Here is an 8,886-nt window from a genome sequence, read left to right on the forward strand (position 1 = left end):
AAGAGCGTCTTTGCTGTTGCGTTTGGCTGAGCCTCAGGAACTTTGCCTTCTTGGCAGCCGTAAATGTGACCTTTTTTTTGTTGAACTTCGCTCTCTGGTTACTGTAACAGGAGTAGTAGATGTTCTTATTTTAAGAAAGTGTAGTCTGTTGAGCAGACTAGCAGGGACAAAGGCCTTAAATAATATTGTCTATTTTACTTTTTAATTGATTTCTTTTATAAATACTGTCTGACTTTGCTGCCAGTCATGACTGGAGGGCAGGCAGTGCTCGCCAGTGTGAAAGGCTGTATTTATTCTCCATCCACAGCTTCAAACAGAAGCAGAAAGGTAGTCAGTACGTTCTAAATACAGAGTGCAATGCAGGCGACTGCCATTTATAATAAATAGAGAATGTTTTCTGTATGTATTTTCTTTAAGAGCAGTAATGGTAGTGCTTGAGGGTACTTGTGACAGATTAAAGTGTCCAGCCCTTGGCTTTGCACTATTTTTCTACCTATGTTTTTATGGCACTACTGTCATTTCCATTTTATTTATGAACTTGAAATTGAGCATCTTACTTTAACGAAACCTCAAGGACAAAGATAAAGGAGCTGTACAGTCTTTTTAACCATAACCAGTGTTGCAATGCACCAATATCTTTTGCATGTTAGAATTCGTGGGTTTTTCATGCTTTGTGGTCTTACCTATGTCTAATGCACCCTCTGCTAGTCTAGTTTCTTTCATTTTCCTCTCCCTCTTTCCCATGTTTTTTGTTTTGTTTTTTTTTTTTTTCATTAACACTGCTGTGTTAAAGAAACTGCCAAGTTCTTCCCTCTGTTAAAGAAATGTTAAAGAAATGCAACTGAAGGCAGTTGTCTTGCCCAGAATACGCAAGGTAACCATTTGAATTGAAACACAAATTTGACCTTTTTCCGTTCTTTAAATGTTGTATAAAGTTAGCGCAGATCTCTTAATAGAGTGGGAATTTGTTTAAATGGTTTGAAGGATAATATTTTATAAAAGCATTGCACACTTGTGTAGCTCTAAAGTCTGGGAAAACAGCACTATTCAGTTTATTTTTAACTCCTCAGTTTAAGTACAGGGTAACTCCTTTCAGAGGCTAATTCCTACAGAGCAGAAGGAAGGTGTACCTTTTCCATGTGCATATTTTATTGCTGGTGCCAGTTTAGGTGTCTGGTGAGGGTACCAAAAGCAGTAGAAATTTAGTATGCTACTCTACTCCCCCTGAACCAGGGAAATTCAGCCCTTCTGACAATTGGGCTCTGGATGTTTAAAGGTCAGATCCTAAAATTAGAGACCAGTGCTAGAAATCTGGATTTTTACTGCAACTGGCCACAAATCTCCATGGCCACATATCTCATTGTAATTTCCCAGCAGTCACTGGAGCTGTGTCAAATACAGCTGAGGATCCCACTCAGCATCTCATATCCTTGTGTTAAAATGAGGATGATGTAAAACCACCACTTAATGAAACCAAAACCACCTCTTAATAAAAAGAAAATATTTGTCATGCTATCGTGTAACTACTTCCCTGCAGTCTTTATTCTAGAACTATGAGAGGTGGTCAGTGCTGCCGTTCAGTAATTGATGATTTATTAATGGTGCATGGGGCTACTTACCCCAAAGAAGGGCATGAGGGGTAACAGTGATTGATGTTTCTACAGTGCTTTAATGATACTAAATGCTACGTACTGTTGTCTGTCCAGTAACATAGCATAAAGTCCAAAGATAAGTTTAAAATGTACGTAATTTTTACTTGAATGAACTAAGAGAAACTGAATATTACCTTCATATTTGCTTGAAGATATGCAAGTGGACAGAAATCAACTGCATTTCCACAGTGGGGCAATGAAATCAACTTTTGGCTGCTGTGTTCTCTGGTACTCCAGCGGGTGGTTGTGCTGTTGTGCCTGCCGCTTTAAAAATTTGAAATCTGTTTTGCACTGTAATCTCCTTCTCCTGGTCACTCTCATCTTTCTCCAACTAATTCCTTTTATGATCATATTTTTCATCCTCTATCTCAGGCCAAAGATTCTTAGAGCAAAATTAGTAGATTTTATTGTAGGAGGATAAAAATCTTCCAACATTTTTCTCCCAGGTTTTAATAATAAATTTGATGCTGAGATAAATGACCAAAGATAGAAATTCCAGACTTGGCTCGTTTAGAAAAACTCATTCAGACTTAAGAAGTTGTCTTGGAAGACCTAAATAAGGACTGCTTTGTTAGAGCTCATAGGTAAAGGAGCCCTACAGCTTTTGAGCTTCACAGGAGAGATGCTTCTATTTTCGAGCAGACTTGTTTGGAAATGTGCTGGGAAAAAAATATCTATCTCCAATATACATATTTTTATTGTATAAATCAAAAAAGCTTCTCTTGTATGGCTTCATATTTTAGGGATTCAACCCCCCTGGAGGCTTTCTAGGGTATACTTACACAAGAAGATAATTTTAAAAATACAGTAAAACAGTTGAACAGAGTGTGCTAGTTATAAAACATTTGTAAGACATGTCTCACATGATGTGTAGGATCAGACCCTAATTTATGCGGGGGGCAATAAAGATGTGAAAATTTACCTCTCCTGGAATAGCCAGAGTTGTTTCTTCTGCGGTCTGCTGGAAGGTGAACTTACTGCTAAGATTCTGGAAAACTTCAGTCTAATTTTTATTTGTTTTCTAGTTAGTAAAGCAATGAAGTGATAGTTGAATGGTTTTGCTGACCAGGAAGTCCAAAGGTCTGTTTTGTGTCACTACACTCAAGTTACTCAGAACCAATGTTTTTTTTTATAATTTATAATTATAATTTATACAATTCATATATAATTTATAATTAGTAATTATAAAATACTAATGTTGAAGTACCATTGCCTTTTATCATATGATAGGTATATTTTAGTTGCATTCATACTGGAAGCCTTTCCTCTTCTGCTTCCTGTCATGGTGTCCTTCTGGCCGTGGTGTTCCTGGCAAGGTAAATTCCTATGATTTTGTGCAGTCCACAGTAAATGTTTACTGCAATTTTTTAGTTATATCAGAGGTTCTGTTATGATCCCTCAAGTTAGTTCTTCGAACCAAGCAAATTTCTATTGTTAGGAAAGGTAGTTTCCTAGCAATTAATTTTATAGACCATCACAACTTGGCCTATACAAGATGATACTGGTTTGCAAGGTCCGCCGGCTTTTTAGAGGACACGACCTCATTCTTTCCTCTTCTGCCCAAGACGCTTTCTCTTTTCTTGGCTGAAAATTACGGACTTCAGTCATTTGCTCGTGCCTTCTGGATGTCCAAACAGAAGCAACAGCTTCTGGTGGCCATGTGCCGGGACATCCCAGACAGGTTGAATGTGCGATGCTGCAGCACGTGTGCAGTGAGTTGCTTAAATTTCAGGGAGGTGCCTGAGCTTTACGGCTTGCTGGGGCCCATGCAGCGGATGCGCTTCACAGGGGACTCATCCAGGTGGCTTCATGAGTGCCGGCAGCTGTACAGCACGTGTAGTGCTGGGACGGTGCTGTACCTCAGCCGTGATGCCGGGCCATCTCACCGTCTGTGTGTGAGTGTATCCCAGAGCTTCATCAGGAGCCCTCTCTCAAACTGGCCCTTTCCATGGGTACCCGCCCATCCCCAAAACTCCCCAAATTGCACAGCAAATCTCTGTTCCTTTTGTTTTCCAATCTCTGCTACTGGCCTGTTTCAATGTCAAAGAAACCTCAGTTCAGATGAGTTATTTGGAGCTCGGCGGGTCTAAGCATTCGCTTTGCCTAATGAGCAAGCCTGGTGAACGAAGAAAAGCAGAACTGTTATGCACCACGCTGACGTTAGCATCGCAGGCGCCGTGGGTCACCTTGTGACAACTCTTTGACTGCCCCAGCATCGCCTGTTTCGGGGGGAAAAAAGCATATATTTTAAATATGTGTGATTCGAAGTGTCAAGTGACACCAAGGTGCATTTCTGAGCACTGGTGTGAACCGGCAGCGGTCGTGGACCCCTCTCCGGGCCGGTCTGAGGCAGGTGCTTGGCTCTGTGCACTGCAGAGGGAGGCACTGGGTTTAGCCAGGCTATTCGCAGCGCTCCCAGCTCTTCTCAGTTCAAGGTCTCCCGGCTGCACCGATGCTGCTTTTTCAGATGCATTTGTTGGAAATAAAGCCTTGGCTTGCGAGCAGCAGGAGAAGAGGGCACTGCGTTGCTGTGCGGGGCGAGTGGCATGGCAAAGAGCTGCTTTGTCTTGGCAGGAGGAATCACGCTCCTCTCCACAGGGCCAGCCCTTGTTATTCGAGGGACTTGTCTCCTGCACAGGGGTAAATTTCTCCTCAGTGTCTCGATGTTGCTTCCCTGGTACCTGTTTAGGCTTACATTTTGTTTATCTGGGTTTGGTTTTTTTTCTTTTCTTCCAGGTTATACACTTTCTTCACCACTTTTCTCCTGGTGAAGGGCAAAAGGGTTTGATCTTTGTAAGATTTGGTAAAATATTTTTGTGTTTATAAGAGGAAAGCTGACATATATAAAGAAATATGTGCTTTTGTAATTGTTTTGTTGTATGATTCAGCAGTTAAATGTTTTACAGATGCAATTTTTTGCACTCTCTCTGCATATATTCATAAAAATGTATTTATTTTCTGTCTTTAAGGTTTACTTTGGGGTTTTTTTTTCTTCTAATGTTATAAAATGCAGTATGTGCAACATTAAAAAATTAGTGTAAAGACATTGTCTCATTTTGTTGTAATTCTTAACTGGCTTTAAAAAGATGAACATAGAAAATTTATGGGAAGAATTCAAACACATCCGGGGTGCTTAATGGGAATTTTCAGGATAAAAGAGGATAGAAGAGACGGGATCAGAATCTTGACTCTTCCTTACTTTCTCAAAAATAAATGACATTAAAATCCTTTTAAAGAGAGTGGGGCAGTATCTGGGTCACCTTTTGCACGCTGCTGCAGCAGCATGCCAATGCCACAGCGTTGGTGGTGGTTGCTCTCTGTAGGTGGAGAGCAGAGTTACCATAAATCTGCCCCCTCGCAAAGTCTGATGGAGACCACGACCTGAGGCTCACCAGGAGTGACCCGGAGGCGCTGGAGCTACTCCAGACTGTGGGTGGGGGATGCACGGGAGGCTGCACACAGAAAAGCCTGTTGCGTCAGAGCCCCCTTTCTCTTCCCTTGCTCCCTCAGCCCTGCCTGTCCTCGCAGCAGAATTAGGCCTCCTGCTCTCTGTTTCTAACGGACATGATGAAAGACTACACCCTGCCATGTAATTTCAAATAGACATGCTCCTTAGTTTTCTTGCACACCCACATCCTGCAGTGCTTATGAGAGACAATCACAGCTGTGTTTTTGAGCGTCACACTTTAAGGTGCTGTTTACTATTAAATATTTCCAGCTTAGCTAAAAGTACTCAGCATCTGAAGGTAGGATTTTCCACCTGGGTGACACATCCCTGAAACCCCAGAGTGCCATCTGTGGGGCTTTTCACCTCAATAGATTATCTGAAAGGTCTCGAGAGTTTGGCCTCTGAGGCCGCATTTTGAGGGTTGAGGAGAATGGCTAGAAGGCTGTTTTCACCTCAACGTTGCCTTTGCAACAACGTCGTTGTCACCTACAGCTCAAAATTTCGGTCGTGCCTGTACATTTTTTTTCTCCACCAGTTTGCTCAGGGTAAATTCAGCACAGATGTTGTTCCACTTAAACACAGTCATTTTATTTATTTACTTTTTTTGTGGCCAAGGCTCTGGTCTTGTTCGGTGAATGTGCCACAAAGCAGTGGCAACACATCTGTCCACAGGGTAACAACATAGGTGACATACTGCAGCAGACCAAACATTTCCAGCATGGCGCTTTTCCTTCAGAGGTTCTTGCTGATTACCGAGGAACCAGCTTTGTGGTGGGAATGTGTCAATTCTGTCAAGCTCGTGATAGACACCAGCTGCTGGCAGCCAATGCGGCTGGTACCCTGCCAGCTTACCAGCTGCCAGTGGTGGGCAAACTGCCCGGCTCCCCACCTGGTAGATGAGTGAACTGCCAGCTCCTCACCTGGCAACTTTGAAAAAAAACCCAACAAATTTTTCCAAGAAAAAAATTGACATTTCTGAATTTCTCTCCAGTTTTTAAAATTCCAGATCAGACAAGTGTGAACATTTTCCAGCAAAGCAGAAAGACCAGAAGCCCCATGACTCCTGTATGGTCACATCTTCCACATACACTTGTTCTTCAGCAGAAACAGGACTCAAGTACCACATTCTGTTCACTCTCCTAATGTGTGTGGGGAATTGATGTCTGCCATTACTCCTGCCAACACAAACATCTTCTGACCAGCTTTAAGAAAAAAGAAAAAGACAATGGCTTCAAATTTTATTTGATCACAGCTTCAACATGCAATTTTTCCGCCCAGTTCCTGTACTTGTCATGAAGTCTAGTTTTCTCTGACAGCCTTTTATTTCAGGGTTATTTATAACCAAATCCCTGGATTTTAAACTCCTTACCTTTTTTGAGATTACAAAAGATGTTGTTTACTTTCTTAACCTGTGTGTGTAAAACAGCCATCCGCCCACCCATTCCCACACCCTGTTCTGCACTGGGGATGAGTGTTGCCTTAAACACTGTCCTCAGCCTGATCCATCCTTCCAGTTTGACAAACATCACCCACGTCACTCTCATAAAACACCTCCTCTGGTCTCCCAGTGAGTGGGTTGACATTTTTGCTCCGGGGTCACCCTGTGGGTGATGCTGCCCACCCTGTGATCACTCTGTCACGCTTCTCCATGGGGCCCGTGACTTCTCCTGCAGATGTTTCCTCCTCTGTAGGTGTTGATGGCCTCTGAGAAGAATTGCCCTTGCAAGTACCTTTTCCAGTGGCTTTTGAGCCTGCCTGATGTCTCCTTTCTCGTTCAAGCCCTCCAGCTCTTCCAATCTGAAAATTTTTAGTTTTTGCAAACCAGAAATCACTGAAAATTATAATAAATTCCTTGACAGAGCTCTCCCAGTGATATCCCAGAATTACAAAAAAAGCAACAAAACAAACGAACAATCGAAGAAACAAAACCCCAAAACTACCCACGAAATCATACTTTTCAGAGCAAACACTTCCCTGTTTGGTGCTATGGGTCACTTCTCACATAGGACCTCTCAGGCTGAGCTTCTCAGCCCAGAGCCTGTCTTAACACCTACACCAAAGACATGCCTGTGTTTTATCCAAAACGAGAAAATCAAAGGGTCTCTGACTTCTCAAACTGAGGCTGTAGAAAGTTTCCCCAGCAGGATCAGAGTGAAGCTTTCAAGCAAGAGACCCCCTGGTCTTTCTCCTTAGTAGCAAAGAAATGAAGAATCCTTCCTGAAGCTGACCTCTTATTAGCATAATCCATTAGCAGGCACAGTTGGTAATTTGGCAGTCTTGCCTTCTTGAGATCCATGCCAGTGTCAAAATGTCGTACTTTGAGAATGCCTTGAGGACTGGCCATTTAGTGAGTAAATGAGTTTTCCTGGATCTTGGCTAATGAATTGAATTTAATCCCAGGTGAGTGCATATGCCTGTAGCAGCTTCTGTTGCTGCCTGTCATGAGAGGCAAGAGGTTCTTGCTACCTCCACCAGCTGCCTCTGCAGCAGCTCATCTGGGACATCCATGGCTAGTGGGGATTCTGTCTTGGGAGCTGTTGGATTTCCCCATGTGAGTGTGTCTGATCATCCCTTTGCTTGGTTGGGCCTGAGATGGGGCTGTGTGGGTCAAGCCTTGAAAGAAGGGCTCTGGGGAGTGTGAAGGTGCCCAGGAGCAGTGCTCTAGATGCTAGAGGAGGTACTTCAGGACCTTGAGGCTAGCTCAGCTGAACATCTCTTGAGAAAGCTTTGGTTTGTTCTTAACTGTGTCTATTTCCATTTGGAGGTTTATTCCCCTTGGTCTGAGGCCTTACCAGACTCTCTCACTCTGCTCTCAGCACTGCAGGGAGAGGGGGAATTAATCTGTCTTCTGGTATACTGTGTTCAGTCTTGCTGACCTAATACTTAGTATGTTTAGCTGTTGCCTGGAAGGATGATGTTCCTGATGGTCTTTCAGCTAGAGATGCCTTGAAGTATGTTTGCTACCAGCGTATGCTGAAGTACATAGCATTACGCTGCCAGAGGCACTACAGTGGGGTAGTGCCATTTTAGACACAGAATCAGAATGGAAAGGAAACTTCCAGCTTTGCTCAGGCTACCAATGCAGACAACTAAAATGTGAGAGACCTTGGGGCCTCCAGCCTGTGTCACGCACAAATTCTGGCACAATCAGGGAGGCGGTGGCCTGTGGACCCTTAGGGGCAATGGTTTAAAAGTAAGAATAGGGATCCTCTGGACTGCAGCGAGACCCGAGTCCCTCTTGGCTGGGTGAGGAAGTGCAGCAGGGTCTGATATAGCTGTGATGGCACAGAAACCAGCAGTGTTTCTGGTAGTGGTGAGTTGGCTGGGTTCTACATTGACCTCTCCTGCCTCTGAGCTGTGTTGTCTTTACATCACCCCAGGCCTCCTTGGTATGTGGTCTGGGACTCGTAGGCAGAGTCGAGGCTTGGGGTGGCTGTAGAAAAACTTTCTTCTTCTCTCTTGCAGCAACTATATAATGTTTCCTGTGGTAATATGTGTGTGTTCTCTAATATGGGGCTTCGGTCTGTATTGCATGTAGCTTTTGGAGGAAAAGATGCTGGGCACCCCAGTCCAAGTGCTTCAAAGTACAGAGTGTCTAACTGGCATCCCAGCTCTGGTGATCCCAATGCCTTCATCCAGGCTTTTCTTCAACTGTTTCACCTTGTCTTTTTTTTTTTTTTTTTCTTCTGTGCTTCCGTGTCAGCTTTAAAAGCTAATCTCTGCTCTGGGGAGCTGGTTTTCTGTTGTGCAACCCCAGCACGAATGGCTGGGGAGCACTTGTTTGTG

This window comes from Charadrius vociferus, unplaced genomic scaffold, assembly GCF_000708025.1.
Source record: "Charadrius vociferus isolate BGI_N301 unplaced genomic scaffold, ASM70802v2 scaffold422, whole genome shotgun sequence".
Taxonomy (NCBI): domain Eukaryota; kingdom Metazoa; phylum Chordata; class Aves; order Charadriiformes; family Charadriidae; genus Charadrius; species Charadrius vociferus.